The sequence below is a fragment of the Oryzias latipes genome, chromosome 12, assembly GCF_053564925.1.
Source record: "Oryzias latipes strain Hd-rR chromosome 12, Olatipes_Hd-rR_3.1".
Classification (NCBI taxonomy): domain Eukaryota; kingdom Metazoa; phylum Chordata; class Actinopteri; order Beloniformes; family Adrianichthyidae; genus Oryzias; species Oryzias latipes.
The window spans coordinates 12,767,552-12,795,268 of record NC_136248.1 but is presented as its reverse complement, the minus strand read 5'-3'; the positions used below and the strand labels follow the sequence as shown (position 1 = coordinate 12,795,268).

General features: G+C 43.0%; 2 long non-coding RNA genes across 3 annotated transcripts in view; both read right to left on the bottom strand.

Moving 5' to 3' along the window:
- Positions 1–27,717, bottom strand: part of LOC144996538 (uncharacterized) — a 313,044-nt gene that overhangs the window by 160,927 nt on the left and 124,400 nt on the right. The window lies entirely within an intron of this gene.
- LOC144996460 (uncharacterized) lies at positions 1,039–3,674 on the bottom strand. 2 transcript variants are annotated; one of them, XR_013659402.1, is made up of 4 exons: positions 3,374–3,674; positions 2,215–2,289; positions 1,860–1,913; positions 1,039–1,782 (listed from the first exon to the last, which is right to left on the bottom strand). It is a non-coding gene; the product is annotated as an uncharacterized LOC144996460 (long non-coding RNA). The 2 variants fall into 2 exon arrangements; XR_013659403.1 differs by lacking the exon at positions 3,374–3,674 and adding an exon at positions 3,104–3,350.

Below are 27,717 nucleotides of genomic sequence, written 5' to 3'. Positions count from 1 at the left end.
TAACCTGACAGAATCAAATGTAAAAGGATTTATGCTAAAGTAACAAGCAAACATATGTTTCTATGCAACTGTAAAAAGTTATAATAAATAAACAATGAGTTATTTAACATTAAGGAGTAGTTACATTTATTTTTCATTACATTTAGTTACATGTATAAGTTATATCTGGCCCTTTGAGGATAACCACTATGCTGATGTGGCCCTCGGTGAAAATGAGTTTGACATCCCTGATGTAGATCATAAACAGGATGGGTGCTAAAACTGAGCCCTGTGGGACTCCATAGTTAACTGGAGTGCACTGAGAGGACTGTCCATTTACATTAACGAACTGGTCCCTATCATATAAATAGGATTTAAACCACTGGAGGGCAGATCTTCTAATCCCTATTTTATGCTCTAATCCATAAACTGTATTTGGTTGCCTTGTACTTGTACATAGTAATGACAATAAAGTTGAATCTAATGTAATCTAATCTTATGGAGAAGAATACTGTGAAATTTTCTGAAAAAAAAGTAGTGAGCATAGTGTCTGAATATCTTTTAAAATCCAGGGCTCTTGATAGTACTGAACTTTATAGTTTTTTAGTAGTTAGGGATTAGGGGGAGAATTTGGACATAGCCTACATCCAGTTTTGTTGCTGCATGTCCTCAACACTTGCACTAATTGTCAGGAACACTGAAAAAAAAGACCTGTTGGATTGACATAAAAAAATCATGGACATCGGTTGCGCGCAAAAAAATCATGTTGAACCAATATAATTATTGCACATAATAAAATCATGTTCTACCGTAATGAATGCTTCTTTGTTTCTGCACCTAATAATTTTACATTAACAAACAAGATTTTATTATGTCATTTACCATAATTTTTTCAAACATTTAAAACACTATTATTTGTTTGAAATTACATAGTTCATTTAATTTATAAATTATTTTAATAAAATTTAAATTGAAAAATAAAATTGCAGATTATTATTTAAAGCAAATACTTTCTTGTGCATTATGAAAATCCAATGAACATATGACACTGAACACAAATTTCAGATTTAACTTTTTTATTATCTAAACTTGAAAAATATGTTTACAGTGTAGCATAAAATGACAAATCACAATAAATTGGGCTTACTATTTTTATTAAACAGAAGATAACAGAGCCAAAGCAAACAGCTGGAATCCCTTCTTAGGAAAAAGTTAAACTATTTAAAGGTCATTTTATTCAAAGAGTCGGATCTTTAAGCCTGAAACCTTAGACACCACTTTGCCTTACAACTCTAATACAGTTTTTTTTGGATTACCTCAAAGGTGTGTGACGGAATGTCCAAGGGAGAGAACCCAATCGCAGGAAGAACGACCCAAATCCAATAGTTCACTCGAAGGGGCTTTAATGCCAGAGAACACAGAGCGTAGAACGAAGATGCTCCGACACAGAAACAAGATCAGACACTGCATAAATAGACAAACCAATCAACATAATACACAACACCTGTGACCAGCGGGAGAGCTCAAGAAGAGAAGGGCCTCCAGGAGATCATAGCAGGAGCAAAGTCACGGCCCCATGACAAGGTGTTTCTGAGATGAAGATGGTAATCAGATTTGTGCTGTAAATAAGGCCAAAAAAGCCTTGGCAACTGCCACTCAGACACTTGGTGGGTCGACCCCCACAGCCTGGGAGATGTGGACCACGAGAATGTCCTCTTCCTCACCACTGCCAGTTTCCATTAGGAGGGAAATTTCCACCGTGGTGTCCTCGATTGCCTCCTGGAGTGCTGCATGGTCTTCATTCTAAAGAACACAGAAGATATTTGTGTGCACAGTTCACATTTGAAGTTTAGTTAAAGCGTCTAGATTACACAACTCACCTGTACTTTGAATAAACCCCTGAACTTGCTTATATTGGCGAGAAGGTCAGCAGTCTGAAATACAAAGAGTCAAAAAAATTTTAATTCACATGAAAACTTTGGAAAAATACAATTCTTACCCTTGGCTCATCAATAAATGTTATAGTTACTGGGTTAACAAAATCATTATATACTTAGTGTCATGTTAACAGAGGTAGTGGGATAACCATCAATTTCATTATTTATTATGTATGTATCTCTCTGCATAAAAGGTGCGTGTAAAGAGTAGGGCTGGCAATCTTGATTACCTCCCGATTCTATGACAATCCAGGAGACAATAATTCCAATAATATATAGTAAATGCATGGTGACCCACCTGACTCAGTGAAGACTGGAGCATGGAGCCCAGCATGATCAGGGAGGAGCAGTTGGAAGTGTTGTGTGATGAGCTCTGTAAATTAATCAGGAAATAAATATAGTGACACTTCCACAGCTTTGTTGTATAATTTTACTAACTAAATATGCATTGGTTTGAAATCAATAGCTGCAAAAATATTCTTAAGAAATTAGACCAGAAAGAACATTTGACACCCCCCTCCCCCCACAGGATTCAAACCACGCTTAATGAGAACCCGCGAATTTTTAGATGGAAACTGCAAAACTAAACTAGCAGATCGGGAGTAGCTAATCCCCCCACCCATAAAGGATTCCCATATTAATTTATCAAATAGGGGGAATCTGTGAAGTAGTATTACAGACATTAATATAACTAAGGCTGTAAACTTTTTACTACACATTATACACTTGTTCCAAAAGGACATGAATATTTTCACTCCATTAAACTCTCAAAGCTAAAATAAAAATATGTTCAGCATCATAGAATGAAAACAAAGCTCTGATTGAAACCAAAGATTTATGTAAACTGGACACACCGAACGCATTCTGTGCACGAGACGCGCACGGAGAATGATTGACAGCTGACTGAGACAGAAGTGCGGTGCTGTTTGCTGGTCAAATAATGCTGTCCTTAAACTAGCTCATGGTGGAACGGTATGGAAAAACTAAATAATGACAATAGTAATGATAGCTTTTCACATTTTCCTTCAATTTCGGTCTCCACAACGCAGAATTTAGCAAAAAGAAATCCACTTAGTGACGATGAAAATTCCCCTGGCAGAGTTTCTGACTGTGGAAAAAAAAACGCCGTGCCCGCAAGCGCCCACTGCCCTCTGTCAAAAGCGAATTCCTACGGCATAACTACTCACCACTCTTCCCCGTACATCATTTGAAATCACCGCGTTTACAGCTGAATCTGCCTGCAACGTGAAAGTACAATTTACCGCGCACACACACCTCCCCCTACCTGCCGTCCGAGGGCTGCGGCCGGCAGGGACAAAAGTGGCGCGCAGAGCCTTAACTTTGATAACTACGACAAAAGTGGATTACAAAGCTCTTCCCCGTGGAAAAAATAACACTAATGATACATTTAGGCCTTCCACTTTCTTAAATTAATTTGTTAGAGTAAATTAACTTACCTTTTTTAAGTTCCTCCAGCCAGAGCAGGTGCTTGTAGCTTCTCTAAAATGGCTGACTGCAAAGTTTCCCCTCCTGGAATTCTTCTTCACCGATGGGGTTTACTTATCCAAAATTAAGGGGCAAAGGATCAAGCAGAACTATTTCATGTTTTGTCAACATGATTTAAATATATAAAAGTAACACAGCAAGAAATTATGTGTGATTTTCAAGATTATATTATGTTTCGAAGGTAAACATAATTTGTTCATATTAAACAAACATGTTTACTATTTGTAAATTGAACAACCCCACTTTTCCCGTTTTTTCAGTGAAGCAAATAATGGAGCCTGGGATCTAAACTACTTTTGAGCTCTAAACTAAAGTAGCTGATGTGATTTTCAAATGCCATGCAGTTCATTGCTAAATGAAGGTGCTGTTCACCCACCCGTCATTTGCTTGCTTTTGAAGGTCATCATCTTAAAGAGTATTCCACTCAATACCTGATGTGAATAGATTCCCACACACACAAATGCAACAATTTTTCAAACACACACTTGAACAGGACAGATACACACTTCAATAACGCTAAATGTCTTCTGTCAATCCCCTTTCTGCTTATTTAGCTTTTTATCTTCAGCTTTAATATGTTTCTGCAGACTTGAAGACCTGTTTGAGTTATTTGTCATTCGTCCATGGGGTTGAAAACTTGGCATGAGAAGTGAAAAAAAAGTCCCACAGACAGTCAAGATCATGGCTGGGCATTCAAGGACTCAATCCTAAATCCTTATCTCCCCATGACCCCAAGCATCCCATTTAAAGCACCATATATGTATGCATTTTTAATCTCAGGCATTGCTTTTCTGTCACTCTTCCTGATTCTCCATTTCTCCTTCTGTCAGATCTTTATAATGAGAGTCAGTAGCCTTTCACCTCGCCACAATAAACTGTTCTCCTTTTTACTTCCCTTTTTTTTCTTTCAGCATACAAAATTCAACAGCCAGGACTAGCACTGAAGAGAAGGGTCAAGGACTTAAGCTGTCATTAGCATTTAGATTTGAAGTGGTATGAAGTTGTGGGCATGAAGCTGACGGATTTTCAAGTTGAGAAGAAATGGAGGATGGAAAGACATGAAGAGCAAAATAAAAAAGAAGAAGGAACAGGGCGGAAAGAGAGATACAAATGTTTATGTTTCAACAAGCTATAAGCACATATAGGTCTTGAAGACCCAACCTGAAAAATGAGGGTGATTGCCCCTGGTCAACAGAAACATTAGGAAGACCAGATGGAGAAAAAAAGCTTTAGCCTGTTTCAATTTGTGAATACCAAATCAAGTTCACTAAAGGTTTTAACAGGAATTTTCCATTACTGAGGACACAAGATTTTCTTCATCACAACTCAATAACTTTAAATAAAAGCATAGTTATATTTATCACATAGTTCAACTGAAGAGACAATAGGACAACTAAAGACAAAACAAAGGATAAACATCTGTTTTGCTCCAGGCGCTTTTAGCTAGAACAATAAACTATATAAAACAGTTTAAGTTTAGACCCCCCCCCCCCCAAAAAAAAAGGGTTGCAATGGTATGTCTTTAGTTGTCTCTGCTCAGTTCAAGTCCATTCTTTCATGTTTGCTCGTTATGTTACAAAATAAGAACCAGTAAATAACCTGGAGTTATGAATATAATTCAACAAGAGCCCACACAAGTGCTTGCAAAAACATCAATAACAGAAAAGACATAAAGGAGTGAGAAAGTTACAACCTAATTCTTCCTTTGTGTTGTATGTCTTATATTGTGACAGCATTGGGTATAATGGTTTTAACTACGTAACTTGTAAGAGCTTTTACTTATGTAAATCTTAGTCTTACGTGTACCCTGGCTGTCGGTGAGGTGGTCAGCAAGCAGGGGAGCAGCAGAGTGAGCTTCATTAAAACTGAACAAATATATCAAGTTACAACTGTTGGACCACACAGAGTGGATCTAATGATGGAAGAATTGGGGAAAATGAAACATAAAAACAACAGCAACCAGAGCAAGCTCAATTATTGCCTTCAAAACAACTGCCCTTAAGGGTGGCTATGGACTGTGTGTTGGTGAAAAATAAGCAAATATGTAAGGGACACGCAGGTGGTCTTCACAAAATATCAAGATCGTGGACCACTCGTAGAGCTAAAAATGTTCATGCGCATGTTTTCACTTATACAACTCGCATGGGTAAATTAGGGTGAAGTAGGTAAGACACAGGCCCATCTTACAGAGTTTTCAGTTTTTCAAACCCCAAAACCCTGCACACTATATGCAAGGAGCCTGTTAGTGCTGTTCATATGATAACTGTGCATAGCCTCAGAAAGGAGATAATTAGAATGTAGTTTGTGTGGGTATCTTACAGGCACTTCAGAATCACATACACCCCCCATGCTTGCAGCCTTTCCACATGGTTAGAAAGGAGCAAGTGCACTTTACCAATGACAGGAGTGTGGCATGAGGGCGACTCCTACATCACAAGTGCTTGTAACTTACATTACATTAAATTACATAGTTATACAAGTTCACACATCCCCTTTTCACATGTAAAATATGCTTAGTTAACACCTTGAGTTTCTGGCACTTCCTGTGTATATGTGAAAGGGAAAGTGTGTGGGTGAATGATTAATATTTATAGGTGTCTCACTTGGAGCTAAAGCTGTGGATGGACCCACTATCCCTTACTCTCACAATGACGTCGAGACAGACTGATTACAAGGGATCCACAGCCAAAGGAACTAGCATTGCATTGTTACATCCGATCTGGTGATCAGCTTGCCCACTGTGTTCGGACTCCAAGGACCCCCCACTGGGTGATGTTAATTGCTCTCCATTGATATGGTAATTGCAGAATAATGATTCCAGTACCTGGATTCCTGCGTGGCAGCCTTCTACCTTACCAACCGAGCTACCCAGCTGCCAAGCTGTACCTCATCACAGCTTCTCTGGTTTGGGCCATTTATGTTTTTTCTATGTACTTTCCTCTCCCTCTGGGGAGGTAGCACAACATACAATCTAGTTCCAAAACATATTTTATGCTTAATTATTATTATAATTATAATCTGTGCTCAAAATCAGAGTTGCAAATGACCAGTGGTGCAGAGTGTTTAAGGGTTAAAATCCATCTATTTAAAGTCAATAATTAATGCAGGCACATTTGCTTCTTTTTTTTTTTAAGATAAAATTCTTTATGTTGACTTTGGAGATAAACTTTGGGTGTTCTTTTGGTGATCTCATAAGCTTTTTATTGAGAGTGCTGTTGCAATTCTGGGCAGATGCCGACAATGTCTTCCAGAAAACTGGATGCACTAACCACGTGCGTTGTGTCTGGCCCTTTACTCCCAATGAGAAGAAACAAGAGCAAGGGAGGTGGGACAGCAGTCCTTGCAAGCAGATGGTGTAATCTAGGACATGTTACTGTGAAAGAGCGGATCTGCACCCCATACGCTGAGCTGTTGGCGGGAAGTGTTTCTGTCCTTTTTATCCAAACACAACAGCATGATGCATTCATGGCAATCTCCAGGGACCTAAGTCATGCCTCTCTCTTTGCTACATTTCCAACTTTTCAACAGTTTGTCAGCTGTTCTGCCAAACAAAGTAAAATGAACTCAACTTCTTTCCCTATCTTTGAAACAAGTTAAGAATCTAGGACTTTTCCCCCCATCACTAAACAGATTGTTAAGCAGCAACCTGTAGCTAAAAGAGCAGCAAGAAGACCTTCATGAAAATATATCAAAATTCTGCTGGAGACCTGAAGGCCCAGGCTGGGATGCGCAACAAAAACCACATAAAGTCGAGAGTGATGCAGCTGTCAAGTTTATGACAGACTGCATTAATTACTACGTGAAGGGCATCAGTCCTGCCTTGATTTAGGCGCTCACCCCACAACAAATCCTGAATCAACAGGGATCTGAAAGAACAGCTGAACAAGGAGAGAGCCTTCGGGCTAGGACACAGCTGAATTATTGAAGGCATTACATTGGAACGTCAAAAGAAGTTAAAATGAAGTGTAGACGTCTACAAAGAGGCATGCTTCAGCAGAAGCAACAAACAGTCTGTGGCCAGAGGTGAAAAAAAACTAAAAAGGAGAAAAGATCAGACTGAAGAACTCAGCTGAACATGTTCTTCAAAGGATGCAACTCAACAGTAAGTGTGTCCTATCCTCACTGCCACAGACCCTTCCAGTTTTTTTTCTATTTGAGACTATAAAACAAAATTATTGCAGCACCATCCTGTTAATAGTACTAAAATAAATTTCTGCATTTTTTGATCTATGGGGTGCACTGGATTATTGGGGACACAGCCAATGAACAGTCTATTTTTGAACGTATATGGTATAAAAGGTGCACATACCTGTAAGGTTCATTACACATGACAAAAAAAGTCAGATCAGTGAGTCAGACTTTATTAACTGCACTAACAGTAACTCCAGAATTTGTATGTAACATGTTAGGCACGTTAGCATATTCACACCTATTCATTTGTAGCACCCAACCTTGTTAGTGACAAAGAAAAAACACAATCAAAAGGCCCCGCCCTTTTTGTACTACATTTGAACCGTACCGTAACGATAAACAATCAGTAAGCCTGTCTGCTCTATGCTGCTTCATGGTCTTACCCCCTTTCCCCTCCGATTATCACCCTCCTACCCCCCCTCTCTCTAACGTCCCTCTCTCTTCTTCCCCTCTTTCCTTTTCCGTCCGGTCCAACATCAAAGATTTTCAAACATGATTGAAATTAATAAAGTTTGGCCTCAATTGTCTGAAGATGAATAACCCCTCTTGTTAAAATAAAATATGTCCAACACAAGAGGCCCTCAGCTCTCATCTGTTTGCCTAGCTGTTGGACAGGACAAGTTAAAAAAAAAAAAAAGAAAAAACACAATCAAGCTACACTATACCCACATCAGCCGCGTTAGCGTTTTTACAATGAATCCTGATCTTGTTTGCTAAAAAAACTGACTGACATGTTTAAGCATCAGAATGTTTCCATATGTAAGGCTCTCTAGAATATAAGGCGCACTATTGTTTTTTGGGTTGCTTGGGTCGGGTGCCTGGGCTGGCTTGCCGAGAGGGGTCCTCTGGGCCCTGGCTTCGTCCTTGGCCCGCGTCTCCATGGCTGCCGCCTGGTACGGCTAAGCACGCCTGCCCTGTTGCCTGGGGGCCCAGATGCCTATGCCTCCCAGCACACTGCGCCTGGCTGGGTGGCTGGGTGGAGGGGGTGCTTCTTGCTTGGGGGTCTCTCGCCCCCTCTACTGGTCTGGCTGGTCGGGCTGGGAAAGATCTGGTTCCCCTCATGAATACACGGTTCACTTCGGCAGCATGCATGTATCTCCACCCCCACGTGCCCAATTCCACACTGCTCCCTGTCTGCTTCATCCCTCCTCCTAACCCAAAGTGTTTTGAAGGACAGATATCTTCCGCTTATCTTCATGTCAGAACATCACCTTTGGATGTAATATTTGTCGTCTCAGCAGATCTGGTATAATTGTTACAGCTTAAAATAATAACTGTCATGGTGCCTCTGTCAGCTATCTTCCCCCTCCCCTCTCTGCTTGGCCACTGATTCGTCCCAGCTGCGTTCACTCATCTCATCAACCTGCCAGACCTACTTAAGAAGCGCCAGGACCAGAATTCAACGCTAGTTCGTTGCCCCTGATGGACCTACATATCCCACGAGTGGACGCCAGCTTCAGCTTCAGCCCAAGCGGAGTTATCCCCGGAGTTACCTACCTCCTCTCAACGCTCCATACATCAGGCCTCAGCTCTGCCCTCAGCCGAACCTCCAGCCACGCCACGGACCACAGTCGAACCTCCAGCCACGTCAAGATCCACCCTCTCATCTGGAGTTGCCGTTCCTGCCATTCCCCGCCACAACAGGACAAATTCATCCGCTGGAATAATTAAATCTATTATTTACCTTCACTCACCTCCTGTCTTCCTTCTGGGTTTCAGCGTCTGGGTCTGTCTAGACCTTTGACAAGTCATGACAGAACGAACTAGCCAAAACCCCGACCCAGCTGGCCCGGAAGATTTACAAAATACTGTCTCCCAACAAGGTCTGTTCCTGGAACTCCTCTCCAGTGCGGTCACCCGCGTCACTACAGTCCAAGAGGACACGATCTCTCGCATCAGAGGTATGAACCAAGCGCTTTCCGAGCTAACCGAGCGACATGCTAACCCTGCTATAGGAGCTTCTACTCCGTCTTCCGGCAACAATGCAGCTTCCGCTTCCGGTCCTGTCAACTCACCCGAAAACTTCCGGTTACAGCCTGAACCGTTCCTAGGCAACGTAGAAGCCTGTGGCGGCTTCTTACTTCAATCTTCCACTTTCGGCTTCTCCCATCAGGGGTCGCCACAGCGAACGAGTCGCATGGTAAATTTGGCAATGTTTTACGCCGGATGCCCTTCCTGACGCAACCTTCTCAAACCGGGCTTGGAACCGGCAGAGGTAGAGAAGGGAACAGGGAGGAGCCTGGAGTCGAACCCGGGTTTCACGGACGGAAGGCGCCGCAAACCAGCACGAGCTAAACTGGCTTCTTACTTCAATGCCAACTCATACTCCAGCAGGCTCCCAGGCATTATCACTCTGATATCAGTAAAATCACCCTTATAATAAATTTTCTCCGGAAGAAAGCTCTTCGGTGGGCTCAAGCCTTTGTTTCTGCTAACCCTATTAGTCACCTTCGCTATGAACACTTCCTAAACGAATTCCGTTTGATTTTTGACCAACCCCGTAAACGGGAAGAAGCCACACGTAAATTACTTAACCTGAAACAACACAACCGGACTGTTAGTGAGCACGTCATTGACTTCCGCATTCTGGCGGTCGAAGCAGGCTGGCCAGATCTGGCTTTAGAGGGCATTTTTTATCAATCTTTGAATGAAGAAATTAAAGACCATCTCTGTACTCAGCCTGAAACTAACTCCTTTGAAGAGCTCGTTTCAGCAGCCCTCCGCTCGGACATCCGACTCACCGAGCGACGTCATGATCGCCAACAGACCCCAAAGAAAACCATCAGCGATCCGGCCCCTTCTACCATCACAGCCCAGTCGCCCCTCAGAATGGATTTTCTCGCAAGCTCCAAACCATCTGAGGGACCTATACAGATAGGTCATTCTAAACTATCTGCAGAAGAACGACAGAGGCGAAAAGAGGAGGGTTCATGTTTTTATTGTGGAGCCCATGGACATTTAGTTTCACAGTGCACTCTGCGTTTAAATTCCCAAAACCCCTCGCTGAGTGACAGGTCACGGGGGGGCAACCTCAGCACTCAGGAAAATCAAAGCTTCCTGTTCATTCCTGTCAGAATATGCTGTAAAACCCAAACTCATGCTTTCAGGGCCCTTATAGATTCTGGAGCCGAACAGAGCCTAATTGATCATGGTCTGGTGTCTAAACTTGGTCTTCCCACAGAACCTCTGGAAGCTCCTGTCGAGGCCTCGGGCTTAGGAGGGCAGCACCTCTCCAGAATTACGCATCAAACCAAACCTGTTCAACTTCTCACCTCTGGCAACCACAGGGAAGTTATGCAATTTTTCATTACCCAGTCCACTCATACGCCCATAGTACTAGGCTACTCCTGGTTAAAGTTGCATAACCCACAATTTAATTGGAGTTTAGGACACATAACTAACTGGAACCTCCTATTGTTCTGCTAATTGTCTCTCGTCCGCCTTACCTTCGGCTCATCATCACACCACTGACTCTCCCAGTAACATTAATCTGGATAAGATCCCCTCCTGTTACCATGACCTACGTGATGTTTTTTGCAAATCTAAGGCAAGCGCCCTTCCTCCCCATCGCCCCTACGATTGCGAAATCAATTTACTACCGGGTGCTACCTTACCAAAGGGCCGCATTTTCAACCTCTCTGGGCCTGAGAAACTTTCCATGGAAAGTTATATCCAGGAGGCGCTATCCCTGGGTCACATTCGTCCCTCATCATCCCCTGTTGGGGCAGGTTTCTTTTTTGTCGAAAAGAAAGATAAATCTCTCCGCCCCTGCATAGATTACCGGGAACTCAATCAAATTACAGTCAAGGACAAATATTCTCTGCCCTTAATCTCCTCTGTTTTCGACTCCGTCCAGGAAGCCCACGTCTTCACAAAACTGGATCTCCGTAATGCCTATCACCTTGTCCGTGTCAAAGAGGGGGATGAATGGAAGACTGCCTTCAATACCCCCCTGGGGCATTATGAATATCTAGTTATGCCCTTTGGGTTGACTAATGCCCCAGCAGTATTTCAGAGGTTAGTCAACGACGTTCTTAGAGATTTTCTAAATCGCTTTGTTTTTGTATATCTTGATGACATCCTCATTTACTCAAACAATCTTACCCAGCATGAACAACACGTCCGTCAAGTCCTCACCCGTCTCTTAGAGAACCAGCTGTATGTTAAGGCAGAGAAATGCGAATTCCATGTCAAGTCTGTTCAGTTCTTAGGTTACATCATTGAGGCAGGTCGTATAAAACCCGATCCCTCCAAGATCGAGGCTGTTTCCGCCTGGGAACCCCCTACCAATCGAAAGAAACTGCAACAATTTCTGGGCTTTGCTAATTTCTATAGACATTTTATCCGCAACTACAGTAGCATTGCTGCCCCGCTCACTCGCCTCACTTCCACCCATCAAAACTTTCAATGGACCCAAGAAGCCCAACAGGCCTTTGACCATCTCAAGAAACTGTTTGTCACAGCCCCCATTCTCATTCAGCCAGATCCCTCACGCCAGTTTATCGTGGAAGTCGACGCCTCGGATTCCGGGGTCGGCGCTGTTCTTTCCCAGAAGGAACTCACGTCTGGAAAGCTCAAACCCTGTGCTTTCTTTTCAAAGAAATTGTCGGCTGCAGAACAAAATTACGACGTGGGGAATCGTGAACTGCTGGCAATAAAATTGGCCCTGGAGGAGTGGCGGCACTGGCTGGAGGGGGCTGAGCATCCCTTTATTGTCTGGACAGACCATAAAAACCTCGCTTACCTTAGAACCGCCAAGAGACTCAACTCTCGTCAGGCCCGGTGGTGTCTGTTTTTTGACAGGTTCCGCTTCACAATCACCTACCGTCCTGGAACCCGGAACATCAAACCAGACGCATTGTCCCGCAAGTACAGTACCACGGAAAACTCGATCACCACCACCATAGTCCCCTCCACGTGCATAATCGGCGCACTCACCTGGGATATCGAAAATCGGGTGCTCCAAGCTCAAGGTGAGGAACCCAATCATGCCCCCTGTCCTAACGGAACCCTTTATGTACCCACCTCCCTCAGGGCAGATGTCATCTCCTGGGGGCATACCTCACGGCTGTCCTGCCATGGCGGCGTCCAGCGCACTCTCCATCTCCTCCGTAGAAGGTTCTTTTGGCCTTCAATGGATAAGGACGTCCGTGAATATGTGGCAGCGTGTACCACATGTGCCCGCTCCAAGTCCTCTAACTCTGCCCCAGCCGGATTGTTACAACCATTACTCACCCCCAGTCGTCCTTGGTCGCACATCGCCTTGGATTTTGTCACCGGGTTGCCTCCATCTCAGGGTAACACTGTCATACTCACCATCATTGACCGTTTCTCTAAGATGGTTCATTTCATTCCTCTAGCCCAGTTACCCTCCGCCACAGAAACCACCCAGGTCCTGGTTGACCGGGTATTCCGTCACCATGGCATCCCCTTGGACATTGTCTCGGACCGTGGTCCCCAGTTTGTCTCTCAAGTCTGGAAAACCTTTTGCTCCGCCCTGGGGGCCACGGTCAGCCTCACCTCCGGCTATCATCCCCAGTCCAACGGTCAAGCAGAGAGGGCCAACCAGGAACTGGAGGCAGCCTTGCGCTGTCTGGCGGCACAAAACAACGAGGACTGGTCCCAGTACTTAGTATGGATTGAGTATGCCCACAATACTCACGCATCTTCCGCTACTGGGGTGTCACCATTCGAAGCCGCGCTCGGGTACTCACCACCTTTGTTTCCGTCCCAGGAACTCGATTTGGCGGTGCCCTCTGTCCAGCAACATCTCCAGCATTGCCAACAGGTCTGGCGCCAAACCACAGAGGCTCTCCTCCGCACCAAGGAGAGCAACTGTCGCATCGCCAATCGCCACAGGGTGGTGGGACCCGTTTACCAGCCCGGCCAACAGGTATGGCTCTCTGCCCGCAACATCCCGATTCAGGCCTCCTCCCGGAAACTGGCTCCTCGCTTTATCGGACCGTACACTATTGAGAAGATCATCAATCCGACCTGTGTCCGTCTACGCCTTCCACGAGCCCTCAAGGTACACCCTTCCTTCCACGTTTCACAAATCAAGCCCGTCCAGGACAGCCCTTTGTGCCCGCCGTCCGCTTCCCCGCCGCCCGCCCGTATCATCGACGGCGCTCCTGCCTTTACGGTCAGCCGTATCCTGGACATTCGGCGTCGGGGTCGTGGGCACCAGTTCCTGGTTGATTGGGAGGGCTATGGTCCGGAGGAGCGATCCTGGATCTCCCGCTCTCTCATCCTGGACCCGTCCCTCATCGAGGATTTCTTCCGGGCCCATCCTGATCGCCGTCCTGGACCGCCTGGAGGCGGTCGTTGAGGGGGGGGTACTGTCATGGTGTCTCTGTCAGCTATCTTCCCCCTCCCCTCTCTGCTTGGCCACTGATTCGTCCCAGCTGCGTTCACTCATCTCATCAACCTGCCAGACCTACTTAAGGAGCGCCAGGACCAGAATTCAACGCTAGTTCGTTGCCCCTGATGGACCTACATATCCCACGAGTGGACGCCAGCTTCAGCTTCAGCCCAAGCGGAGTTATCCCCGGAGTTACCTACCTCCTCTCAACGCTCCATACATCAGGCCTCAGCTCTGCCCTCAGCCGAACCTCCAGCCACGCCACGCACCACAGTCGAACCTCCACCCACGTCAAGATCCACCCTCTCATCTGGAGTTGCCGTTCCTGCCATTCCCCGCCACAACAGGACAAATTCATCCGCTGGAATAATTAAATCTATTATTTACCTTCACTCACCTCCTGTCTTCCTTCTGGGTTTCAGCGTCTGGGTCTGTCTAGACCTTTGACAAGTCATGACCATAACTTATTCAAATCAGCGCTTGTATCCCCCACTTATCCACCTCTCTTCTTTTACCCCCCCCCCCTCACACTCTTCCCCTCTCCCTCCCCACACACACTAAATGTAACAAATAAAGAAAAAAAAATAAAAGGGGTTTATACAAATTTACACTCTGGTTTTTCAAAGATATATAACATCTTGTTGTAATAATAAAACCTGTCCAACACAAAAGGCCTTCAGCTGACAGACAAAAAACAAATACAGTGCGGAAAAATATGTGGTGGGCCTTTCTGTAGCAAAATGTTGCACATACTCCTAAAAATCGTATTGAAAGGGAACTTGGCATCAAAACCGGCTTCAAAAAGTGACTTTTTTTTTTTTCTGAGAAAACAATGGTTCCTTACCAGATGCAGCTTTGAACTTGTGCAACAACTTTGTTTCACCATTTCTTGAAAAAAAACAAAAAAAAAACAACTATGGGATTAACCTTTTTGTTACACTGCAAGAACACAAGGCATCTAAACTGTTAATTTTGTGTACTTTATTACAACTCAAGGAACAGAACCGTGATCTAGAGATAATTTTAAATAATTGTAGTTGCAAAGAGTTTTCTGAAAATGCAATCATTAGTGTTTATTTATAGGACTGGTGATTTTAATTTGTAGCCAAAGCTGACAAAAACTGCAGGGATTTAGGTCAGTAACATCCCTTCATACCATCAGGGGTTGCTTTGTAGCACTTAGTGTGTAGGCTACCTTTAAGAATAACAAGCCAATTTAAAAAATGTAGGAAAGAATGGCCACCCATCGCCATCTAAAATGCAAAAATACATACTAATGCTGTTCTTTTTTTGAAAAATTTTCACGATTGTTTTGCTCCTCAACCACTCTTTAGAGGCACCCCTATTTATTCGTAAAAAAATTTAGCGAACTAACAAAAAAATGACAAGAGTGACAATAGAATACAAAAAAATAATAATAATTAAAAAAAACTCAAAGTAAAGAAAAAAGTTCACTCTGTCTGCTGACATTTTTTAGATATCTGTTGGCTTCTGCCAGCAAATATCTCACATATTAAAAATGTTAAGACGGGATTTTTTTATGCAAGAATCTGACCATTCCTCTCTTTTGCCAGCACAGAGGTGCTCATGCATGCTTTTATTTTTAGTCATTTAGATTACTGTAATGCCCTGCTCTCTGGTTTCCCTAAAAAAAAATCATTTGCTAGTTTACAACTATTACAAAACTCAGCGGCACAAGTTCTAGCAAGGACCAGGGGGCGGGAACACATTGCACCCATTTTAGAATCAATGCATTGACTTCATGTGTGTTTCAGGATTGATTTGATGATTCTGTTAATGGTTCATAAAGGTTTTAATGTACTTAGGCATTATTATTTAAGTGATCTGCATTTAAAATATGAGCCTGTACGGACCCTGAGGTCCTCTGGCGCTGGACTTTTAGTTCTCAGTGATGTGAGGACCAAAACCTATTGTGAGGCTTCGTTCTTCCACTAGGGTCCTCACCTCTGGAACAGTCTGCCAGAGACCCTCAGGGCCGCAGAGACTGTAGAGGTTTTTAAAAAGAGGCTCAAGACCCATCTTTTTTTACATTCCTTTTAGATAACCTTAGATGTGTATTTATGAATTATTTATTAAGTTTCTTTGTATCCAATGGTATGAATAGATTCCCAAAATACATTTTCCTCACAGCAGAGTCAAGCCTTAAGTTGCCTTTAGAATTTACCTTTATAAGCATTACTTGTGAGTGTTAATAAACTTGATGGAGAGAGGGGGGTGGGTAAAGGGTGGACTGGGTTCCCTCTTTTTATTGATTTATTTATTTATTGTCTGATTCTATTTAATTGAAAAGCGCTTCGAGTTGTACAAGTATGAAAAGGGCTTTTTTAAAATAAAATTTGATTGATTGATTCTACACTGCAAGCAGTTGCTTCGGTTAAGTGCGTTAATTTCTGATAATGCACATTTCAAAGGCCATTTACCCGCTAGTACCATGGTCACTTACAAAATAACTATATATTCAGTTTTTAGTATTTGATTCTTGTTATTTGTTCAGTTTAGATCACTTTTTTCACAAAAAGCAGCCTATTTGTGACGTGGTGCTGCCAAGCCGCTTAGCCAGCTACGACTGCCGCGGCGAAGGAAAGCAACATATATGTTGATCGTCCCAATAGCATAAATAAAGCATCAGTTAAGAGAGAAAGTTCTCCTCTTACCGCTTATTTTTGTCTAGATGATGAAGCAGAAGTTTGTTTTACTGCTAGGTTGGGATTAAGTTATTGGCTGCTAGGTGTGGACTAAAAAGTGATAATCCACACCTAGCAGCCAATCAGAATCAAGTATTTACCCGGACCATGGTATAATTTCTGATAATGCACAGCCATTTTCCCTTACATGAGATAATAAATTACCTTTGGCACTCTAAAGAATTTTTCTTATTTTAATTATGAGTTAAATTTTCAGCTAATTTTCATACCCCTCAGATATTTCGATCTCTGAGACACCGGTTTTCGCTCCTTGTGGGTGCCGCGCTTTTCATTGCGACCTAGTCGGCCTTGGCAGCGTGTCTGTGTTTTGCCACCAACATCCAAACTTTTGCAAAGATGGATGTGTACATTGTGCATATAACAGAAAAGCGCTTTGCTAATCTCCGCCAGCTCCATGGAGGAAGTGGGTGAGTGTGTTAGCCTGGGGGCGGTGCTGGCAGCACAGACTCTTCTTGGAAGGGGCTGGTCTCAAGTTTCTATATCACAATGTGAGAACTTATTTGTTTTTGTGGATTCAGTGGGGCTGGTGCTCGGAGCGCAGAAAATCTTTCCAATTTGAAGAAAGCTTTGCTAAATTCTAAGGGGTAGATTTTTGTAGTGCAGCAGAGAAAACGAACAAAAAAAGGATAATAAAAGACTTTCACACAGGAATTTTGAACTTTTAATTAATAAAGAAACCTTGATTATTGTTTCCATCTCCTACATAATGGAACATCTTAACCCTTGTGTGGTGTTCATATTGTTGTTACTCAGCCAGTGTTCGTGGGTCTGTTGGACCCGTTGCATGTTGTGGTTTTTAATGCCTCACAATCAAACACTTTGATGTTAAAATACTCGACAGATGTTTACCTCATCCAATTACAATCAGTATATTTGGTTAATATTTGCCCTTTACCTTTGTTAGATCACATTCATAACTCATTATCTAAAACGTGATAAAGAAAATCAATTAAAATCAAGATATGAGTGGAAACAAATTTTCAAGTGAAGCAAGGGTTTTCAAAACTACTGACTTTATTTATTTGAACACAGAAACTGAACCCATTCAGGTGCACAACACAAGCTGAACACATAGAGTAAACCTATTAGTCAAGACAACACATCAGCCCCATTGAAGACATGGCCTTCTAGCCACTAGCCTGTACAACACATGGTCCTGGCTGCTGACGGCCTGGTCCTGTGGCTGGGTGCTGATGGCTTTGTTTTGGAACTGGCTGATGCTCAATCTAAATGGTAAATGGTAAATTGCGTATACTTATATAGCACCTTTCTTCCTCCAAGGACAAAGGGCTTTACAGTCACAGACCCATTCACCCAGTCACACACACATTCACTCACTCACTGGTGGCGGCTCCGCTGCCGAACACAGGCGCCCGCCTACCACCAGAGGCAAGGTGGGGTTCAGTGTCTTGCCCAAGGACACTTCGACTCATGGGCGTGCAAGGCGGGAATTGAACCTGCAATCTTACGATCATGGGTCGACCGCCCTACTGCTGCTCCACGCCCGCCCCAATCTAATCATCTTCTTCAGAGTCACTGTCAGACTCTGAATTTTCAGAAATGTGATACCCTCATTCTGAAACCTCCTCTTCTGAATCGTCTCCCTCTACATCATCATCAAAAACGTCTCTTTCTTCTAAAATCAATTCCAGGGCCCTCTACGCAGAAAGTCTTTTGGCCATTTTGATCAGTTGTGATAAGAAACCACACTGGCAAAGCTATATTTAACGTGTCCCGCCTCTAATTTGTAGCAGATAAAGAGCGAGATAGATTCCCGCAAGAAAGTCAAATGGTCAAATGTGCGGGAGAACGAGAGCAAACAGAGTTGATGCTTGAATTATTCTAACAATGTTGCAACCTTGTGCGGGAACCGCAGGTGCAGAAACAGAACTCACATTTACAGTGAATCTTTCTCTCTCTGCCACTCTCTCTCTCTCTTTCTCACTGGTAACACACACACACACACACACCCACACACACACAGCAGGCCCAGACAGGTGGAGGACAGAGTGTAGGTAAATAAAACATCAATTTCCACACTTCTATTAGCCCCGGGTCCAGTGGACCCGAACATCTTATATGTAATAGAAATGTGTTGGGGGGGTATACGGTGTGTGGTCATTAAAAATGTATTCTGATATATGTTCTTCACAGAAAATGAGCCAAGGCCAGTGAGTCTGAGTTTGAAAAATTAATTAATTGTATCATTTTTCTTTTGATAAAAAATGAAAACGGGTCCCACAGACCCGAACACCACATAAGGGTTAAACCAAGGAAATTTAAGTAGCTAACAATTACCAATGTCATTTTTGCGGTTGGATGCAGTTACACATTAAATCCTGCACAAATGTAGCAAAAAACCAAAAAGAAGCAATGAAGGAGTGAGGAGTAATGGAAAGAAAAGCCATAATTATTTTCTTCCAGCCAGCCTTATGGCTCTCCCAGGTCCTTGCGTATGTTTGTTTCAGATGTGAACATATGCCTCGGGGATGGCCTGTTGCAGTAACTCATCCTGCGTCTGCTCACAGTTAAGGCTTCAACCTCTTGGGTGCTTCCCATAACATCATGCAGTTAGTCATTTTCTTTTCCTAAACTTTCTTCCTTCCTCATACCACAACTGAAACCACTTTGCAACACTTTCACTGTACATTCTAAGATTAATTTGTTTTATTTTTTACATGGGATTGTCAAACCAAGCATTGAGGAAAAATAAATTGGTTGAATAGTCTTTTTTTAGTATTGTTTCTTCATGAAAACATCTAATGATTGTAAACCAGTTTAAAGAAAAAAGACCCACTTTTAAGATGAAAGATCAGAGATAAATGTTGTCAGTAAAGACTTTAAATAGTTTTAATCAATTTAAACAATTTAATAGCGTCCGTTTAATTAAAATGAACAGTAAAAATTGTTTGTATCAAAAAAAAAGAGTGAAAAAGACAACATGCTTGGGCCTGTTTTTGATTAAAAGGCCATGACACACATCTATTGTTTTTTTGGACTATACAGGACACAGGCGGATGAGCTGTCTATTTGGCATGACAGCTATGAATGCATGAATGTCCAACTGGTTACATGTGCAAAATATCTTTGATCGGATCAAAGATTGGAGAATTTAACTGTGTACATGGGCCCAGAAAAACCTTATCCGATAATAACACACATACGCCACACTTTCGGTCGGAATGAATCATTTGGACACGCATAGATCTCTCTAAAATACCGGAAACAACCTTAGAAGAAGAAATATTGAGTTCTGTTGTGAACAAACAAACCTGCAGCAGAGAGCGAAATGATCTTCTAAACGTGGTTCTTATTATTGTTATGATTATTATTAGGTGTTTGTTCACTCAGATTTTTTGTCTTGGCAGAAGAAGAGTTAGGGTAAGGCTGATATGTGTCAACAACAACATTTAGCCGTGGGTGCACCTAAAATCTATGCGGTCAATGCCGCAATGTGCATCTTGACTGAGCATAAATATATGGGATTAACATCAGCCATTATTTTGTCTGGAAACGATTGCAGTCTGCTAACTCAGATGAACTTGTCCTCCACAGCAGAGGTGACTCTTGGTCTTCCTTTCCTGAGGCGGTCTGCATGTGAGCCAGTTTCTTTGTAGCATTTGATGGTTTTTGTGACTCCACATGGGGACACTTTCAAAGTTTTCCCAATTTTTCAGACTGACTGACCATCATTTCTTAAATTAATGATGGCGACTCGTTTTTCTGTACTAAGCTGCTTTTTTTTGCCATAATACAAATTTTAACAGTGTATTCAGTAGGACTATCAACTGTGGATCCACCTGCCTTGTGCACAACACAACTGACGGTCCCAACCCTTTTATAAGGCGAGAAATCACACTTGTTAAACCTGACAGGGCACACTTTTGATGTGAAAAACATTTCAGGTGACTACCTCTTGAATCTCATAGAGATAATGCCAAGATTGTGCAAAGCAGTAATCAAATCAAAAGGTGCTACCATAAAGAACCTATAATATGACATATTTTAGTTGTTTCACACTTTTTTATTACGTATTAATTCCACATGTGTTAATTCATAGTTTTGATGCCTTCAGTGTGACTCTACAATTTTCATAGTCATGAAAATACAGAAAACTCTTTGAATGAGAAGGTGTCTCCAAACTTTTGGTCTGTACTGTATTTAAAAAAACAAAAACACCCCTCTCCCCCTTCATCGGGTGGTTTCTCCTCCAAGCTTGGGTCCTCTACCAGAGGCCTGGGAGCTTGAGGGTCCTGCAAAGTATCTTAGCTGTTCCTAGCACTGCGCTTCTCTGGACTGAGAGGTCTGAGGTCTTTCCAGGTATCTATTGTAGCCACTCCTCCAGCTTGGGCATTTAGCCCGGAGTGCTCCAATTACCACAGGCACCAAGGTCACCTTCACTTTCCATGCTTTCTCCAGTTCTTCTCTGAAACTCTGGTATTTCTCCAGTTTCTCATTTTCTTTCTTCCTGATGTTTCCATCGCTTGGCACTGCCACATCCACCACAACGACATTCCTCTGTTCTTTATCCACCACTACAATGTCTGGTTGCATCGCCATTACCATTGTATCAGTCTGGATCTGGAAGTCCCACAGGATCTTTGCCCTCTACCACTTTGGGGGTGTTTCCCATTTTGACCTTGGGGTTTCCAGTCCATATTCTGCACACATGTCCCTGCATATTATTCCAGCCACTTGATTGTGGCGCTCCATGCATGCTTTACCTGCCAGCATCTTACACCTTGCAGTTATGTGCTGGATTGTTTCAGGCGCCTCTTTGCACAGCCTACACCTTGGCTCTTGTCTGGTGTGGTAGATCTGAGCCTCAATTGCTCTGGTGCTCAGGGCTTGTTCCTGAGCTGCCAGGATGAGTGCTTCAGTGCTGTCCTGTAGGCCAGCCCTTTCTAGCCATTTGTAGGACTTCTTGATATCAGCCACTTCAGTTATGGTCCGGTGGTACATCCCATGCAGGGGTTTGTCCTCCCATGAGGATCTTTCCTCCAGCACTGCATCCTCTGCTCTCCATTGCCTGAGACATTTACTGAGCACACTGTCAGTTGGGGCCTTGAAGTTGATGTATTCATGCATCTTGGATGTTTCATCCTGGATAGTGGCTTCCATGCTCACTAGTCCTCGGCCTCCTTCCTTGCTGCTAGCATACAGTCTCAGGGTGCTTGATTTGGGATGGAACCCTCCATGCATGGTGAGAATCTTTCGTGTTGTAACATCCGTGGTCTGTATCTCTTCCTTTGGCCATCTTATTATTCCTGCAGGGTATCTGATAACTGGCAGTGCGTAGCTGTTTATTGCCCGGGTCTTAATTTTGCCATTAAGCTGGCTTCTCAGGACTTGCCTTACTCGTTGGAGGTATTTAGTTGTTGCAGCTTTCCTTGTTGCCTGTTCCAGGTTGCCATATGCCTGCAGAATTCCAAGGTACTTGTAACTGTCCTCAATGTCTGCTTTTGTTCCTTCTGGGAGTGAGACCCCTCCTGTGTGGACTGCCTTGCCTCTCTTTGTCACCATCCGGCTGCATTTCTCGAGCCTGAATGACATCCCAATGTCAGTACTGTAGATCATGGAGGTGTGGATCAGGGAGTCAATGTCACGCCCGCTCTTATCATATAGCTTGATGTCATCCATGTAGAGGAGGTGACTAATGTTGGCCCCGTTTCTGAGTCGGTATCCATAGCCAGTTTTGTTGATTATTTGGCTGAGGGGGATCAGACCTATGCAGAACAGCAGTGGGGACAGAGCATCAACTTGGTATATCCCACATTTGATGGACACTTGTACTTGCCATTGGCTTCAAGTGTGTTTTTCCACATTTTCATTGAGTTTCCCATGAAGGCTCTTAGAGTCCTGTTGATGTCGTACAGATCCAAGCATTCAGCGATCCACGTGTGTGGCATTGAGTCATAGGCTGTCTTGTAATCAATCCAGGCTGTGCAAAGGTTGGTGTGTCGTAACCTGCAGTCTTGAGCGACTGTTCTGTCAACCAGGAGTTGGTGTTTGGCTCCTCTGGAGTCTCTACCAATGCCTTTCTGTGTGTTGCTCATGTATTGATCCGTGTGCCTATTCATCTTGGTTGCAATGATGCCTGACACGAGCTTCCATGTTGTGGAGAGACAGGTTATTGGCCGGTAGTTGGAAAGGACTGCAGCCTTTGAGGGATCCTTCTGGATCAGGATCATTCGCCTTTCCGTTAGCCATTCGGGGTGAGTCCCATCTCTTAGCAGCTGGTTCCTTTGCGCTGCCAGGTGCTCGTGGAGTGCGGTGAGTTTCTTTAGCCAGTAAGCATGTATCATGTCAGGGCCCGGGGCTGTCCAGTTCTTCATTCCTGAGACTCTTTCTTTGATGTCTGCCACTGTGATGGTTACTGGATTCTGTTCAGGGAGGTTGCTATGTTTTTTTCTCAGAGAGACAATCCACTAGTCATTGCTGATATGTGCTGTCTCATTCTCCCATATACTTTTCCAGTACTGTTCAGTTTCTAGCCTTGGTGGGTCTGCTCGGCTGTTTTGACCCTGCCACTGAGCATACACTTTCACAGGTTGAGTTGCGAACAGGCTGTTTATCCTTCTGACTTCATTTTCCCTTGTGTACCTCTTTAGGCGGCTGCTCAAGGCTAGGAGCCTATGTTTGGCAGTTTCCAGTGCTTCAGGTATGGGCATCTGGCTGTATCTCTTAGGTACTTGCTTTCTCATTGTACCTCTTTGAGCCTCTGTCAGCTTACTCACATCCTTCCGAGTTGCCTTGATTTTGGCCTCTAACCGTTGCTTCCATGGTGGGTATTGTTTTCTTCCATGGTTGCTTTTGTAGCCAAGCATCTCAAGGATCACCGCTGCTGAAGTGTAATCCAGTTCATTGGTTTCTGTGATTGCTGTGGTAAGAATTGCCCTCAATGCTTCATTCACAGTTTCCAGAAGACTTTCAGGTGGTACATCACTTAACCGTTGTAGCTGGTGTCGGGGTTGCCTAGTTTTCATTCTAGACATGATCTTGTCTTTCAGGTCAGTTGCTGCCTTGCTCAGCATATCTGTGGTGGTGGGGCAGTGTGCCCAAGCTCAGGGTGGGAGTGTGGTATAGCCTCCTCTCTGACCTGCTGTTCTGGCTCTCCTGTGGTAATGCAATTGTATTGTATCGCTTCAATCTCAAGTTGTGACAGGAGTTGCCATTTGTGGATGTTCGAGCATTGGGCTACTAGTTGTTTGGCAGTTAGCCTTGATTGTGGGTTTCGAAGCAGGCATTCATTCCACATTCTCTACATGTAACCCCTCTGGGTGGGATTACTTGAGTAGTAGCATTCCAACAGAACCGAACCAAATATAAGATGATTCCTACTTATTTCATTAACAATACAGAGGAAAACATCAGAGAAATTTTAGTTATATTTTCCAGTATGAACTGTTATTTTTGTTTGAGAGTCAAACTCAACGACAAAGTTAGCCACAAAGCAGCGAAATTTGGACAAAACCAGGACGCTCATCTTTTGGGTGTTGTCGAAATTTTAACAGGCAGTCTGTTTTTCGAAATATATTTTAAATAAATTAGGAAATTTTTTGGGTCTTTATACATTTTTGAAAAAACTCTGTTTTGTTTCTCTTTGCTTTTTTGGTTCTTAAAAAGAACTACCATAAATGTCATGACGTCAAAGACGTAGCAGACCCAGCTGACCAGTAGCTGAAACCCGGAAGTAAACTCGGAACCAGGAAGTTCTTGAAATTATTTATTTTTCCAAGGGTGTACAGAGTTTCTTGGAGAGCTTGGTAAGTTGATCATCCGTAGAATGGCACCGACGTCCAAGAGGCTGATGGCAGCGAAGTCTGAGCGTGAAGCTGAGGATAGCGTGACCAGAAAGGAGTGGAGCTTGGACGCGGAGGACCGCAGAACCAGCAGGAGCGAGGTGTGGGCGCTGAGGACAGCGGGACCAGCTTGGAGCGAGGCACGGACGCAGAGGACAGCTGAACCAGCTTGGAGCGAGGCATGGACGCTGAGGACAGCTGAACCAGCTTGGAGCGAGGCATGGACGCTGAGGACAGCTGAACCAGCTTGGAGCGAGGCATGGACGCTGAGGACAGCGGAACCAGAGAGGAGTGAGGCGTGGAGCTCTTGAGGAGGAACCAGCGTGACCCGCGGGAATGAACCTGAAGGTAAATACAAGGCGTGGTAAGTAGAAAGTAAGCAAGAATCTTAATCGTGACTAAAGAGCCAGACATAAGCACCGGAGTGAGTGTAACGTACTGGCGATGGATGCTGGGGTGGAACTCCTTATGAAAGCCGGCAGGTGATGAGGTGATGATGGGCAGCTGGTTCCAATCAGCAGAGCAGGGCGCACTGGGAGGGGGGAGGTAAGCTGACAGAGGCACCGTGACTATAAAAACACAAAAAACGTTAGCATGAAAAGCACAAAAAATATGAACACATTCTTTTTTAAATATTGAATACAAGATGCTTTCACAACCTCTACAGAATATTTCTAAGCCAAATTTGTGTTTTCTAGTATATTTAATTATATAATGGTGAGAAGCAAACTTTTTTAGGTTTATACTATTGTTAACCTTTTTTCCTCTTCCCCTGCTATTGTTTACCTCTTTTCTCTGTAAAACTTGTACAGCGATGATGGAGCATGGTGTGGCTGGTAAAGACGTGGTGGTGGTCGCCGCATACACATAGCAAATAGGCTTTTCATGTGTTTTTACCCATGAATGAGTAAAATATAATATCATAACCAATGTCACGGTGAGGGGTGGCTCGAGAGCCGGTTGGACCCAGATGCAGAGGCGGAGGCATGAGGATCAGGGCTAGTGGGTTTAATTCACAAAAAACAAACAAAAAGCGCTGCAGAGCAGGATGTCAGAACAAAAACAAAACTCACTGTGGCGTGGTGTGACGAGAAACATGGAACATGGCATGACATGAAAAAATGATATTTTTTTTCCACGTCTTTGGTGGTTTTGCCAAATCTTTGCAAGGGTGCTTTTATGTGAAAAAGGCATTTGCTTAAGTGGGTTATTTTTATCAAATTGTAAAAGGTCCTATGAAAATTGGATGTTTAAGGGCAGATGAACCTTAGCAAGCTGAGGTTTTGTCCACTAATTGACAGTTTTGTTCTTTGATCCCTCACATTTTCAGTGACCTTAAGAAATATGCAGAACCAAGCACTGCTTGATGTTGTCGTGGTGTTAATTTGTCTACTTGCAAGCTGGAAAATAAGATACAAAAAAAATAGTGTAATCGTTTTAATATTCTTTCTCACCGCTGTACATACCACCTATGCAGTAAAACATTGTAATTTTCTTAACTGAAAACACATTTATAATTGGAATACAGAATATTTTCCTTCTTAGGAAGCCCACAAAATTCCACAATCAACTAAAGACTAAAAAGTATATATATATGTATATATATGTATATATATATATATATATATATATATATATATATATATATATATATATGTATATATATATATATATATATATATGTATATATATGTATATGTATATATATGTATATGTATATATATATATATATATATATATATGTATATGTATATATATGTATATGTATATATATATATATATATATATATATATATATATATATATATATATATATATATATATATATATATATATATATATGTATATGTATATATATGTATGTATCTACCTACCTTGGCCACTCGTGGGCAAAGACAGGGCACACTCTGGATAGATCACCAGTCTGAAGCAGGACCACACCCATATACACTCGCATTGTCACCTGTGGACAAATTAGAGTGACAAAATAACCTATGAAGCATGTTTTTGGATGGTGGGAGTAGTCCAAATTCCCTGGAGAAAACCCACAGATGCGCAGGGAGAAGATACAAACTCCACACAGAAAGGTCCCCCTTTGGTGATTTTTTTTCAGGTCCCGAGCCGGGACCTTCTTGCTATGAGGCAAGAACGCTAACCACTGCTCCACCGTGCGGCTGCCTTGGAGAGACATGACACCCCAAACTCTCAGCACACCCAGACTTGCCTCACCTAATATTCTACCTGCACCCCATAGTGGTGCTGGCATCCGGGCCTGCGGCTGTACTTGAAATAACGTCATATTGATGAAGTTTACTGTGAAATGAAATATAAAAATGAGTGTAACTACACCTGTGTGAGTATGAAGTAAGTGGGCAGGCTTTTGCTCCATTCCATGAACGCCATCATGATTTATAACATTTTCTTCTTAAAACGTTTTTTTAAACCAAATTACATTCCTTCTTAATAGAGGCAAGCCACGCTGTAATTATAGCCCCAGATAAGCAGGTGGCTGGACCTTTTCATGCTGCATGTACCAGAGTTGCAGTGTGAAGGATGGCTGCTGTGGGAGCCTAGCAAACAGCCTACTAAATCCCGAATATATGCTGTGAACTTTCCAGAGTCAGCCACAGCAGATAGCAGTACATTGGCAAAGCTGATTTAGCCCCAGGCCATACAATAGACATCCATTATCAGTGGCATAGTTACAACAGAGCTTAATCAAGTTGGGGGTTGCAGCCTTTCACAGCATAAATAGTGAACCAAATGCAGATTGTAAACTGGGTACAGCAAATATATGTGCTTGTAGGAAAAAAAACATACTGCTCAAAGTCCCATCCCTTTCCTAAAACACTGGGAAACACTTTTATGTAGATTTACTCTGATAGTTTTTCAAAGTCTTTATTATTCTTGTTTAGCTCCTATGCTGTGTTCAAAGACAGGTAGTAACTTAAATCTAATGGTTGGTGGGAGTTTGTGGCAGTCATCCACCTGATTTCCTGTCTGGGGAGGAAGCAAGCTGTCAGTTCTGATCATCTTCATCATGTTTGTTCTCTCTAAGGTCTTTGGATGGCCTGATGGTGACCCTAACCGAGTCGTCGAAAGCCACATGTTTCCCACCATTTCTCTGCTTTGCAACTGATTCACTTTCAGCTTTTACAGTCAAGGTTTGCATGTTGAAATGAAAAGAAAAAAAGGAGAAGCTATTTCCCCCAAAA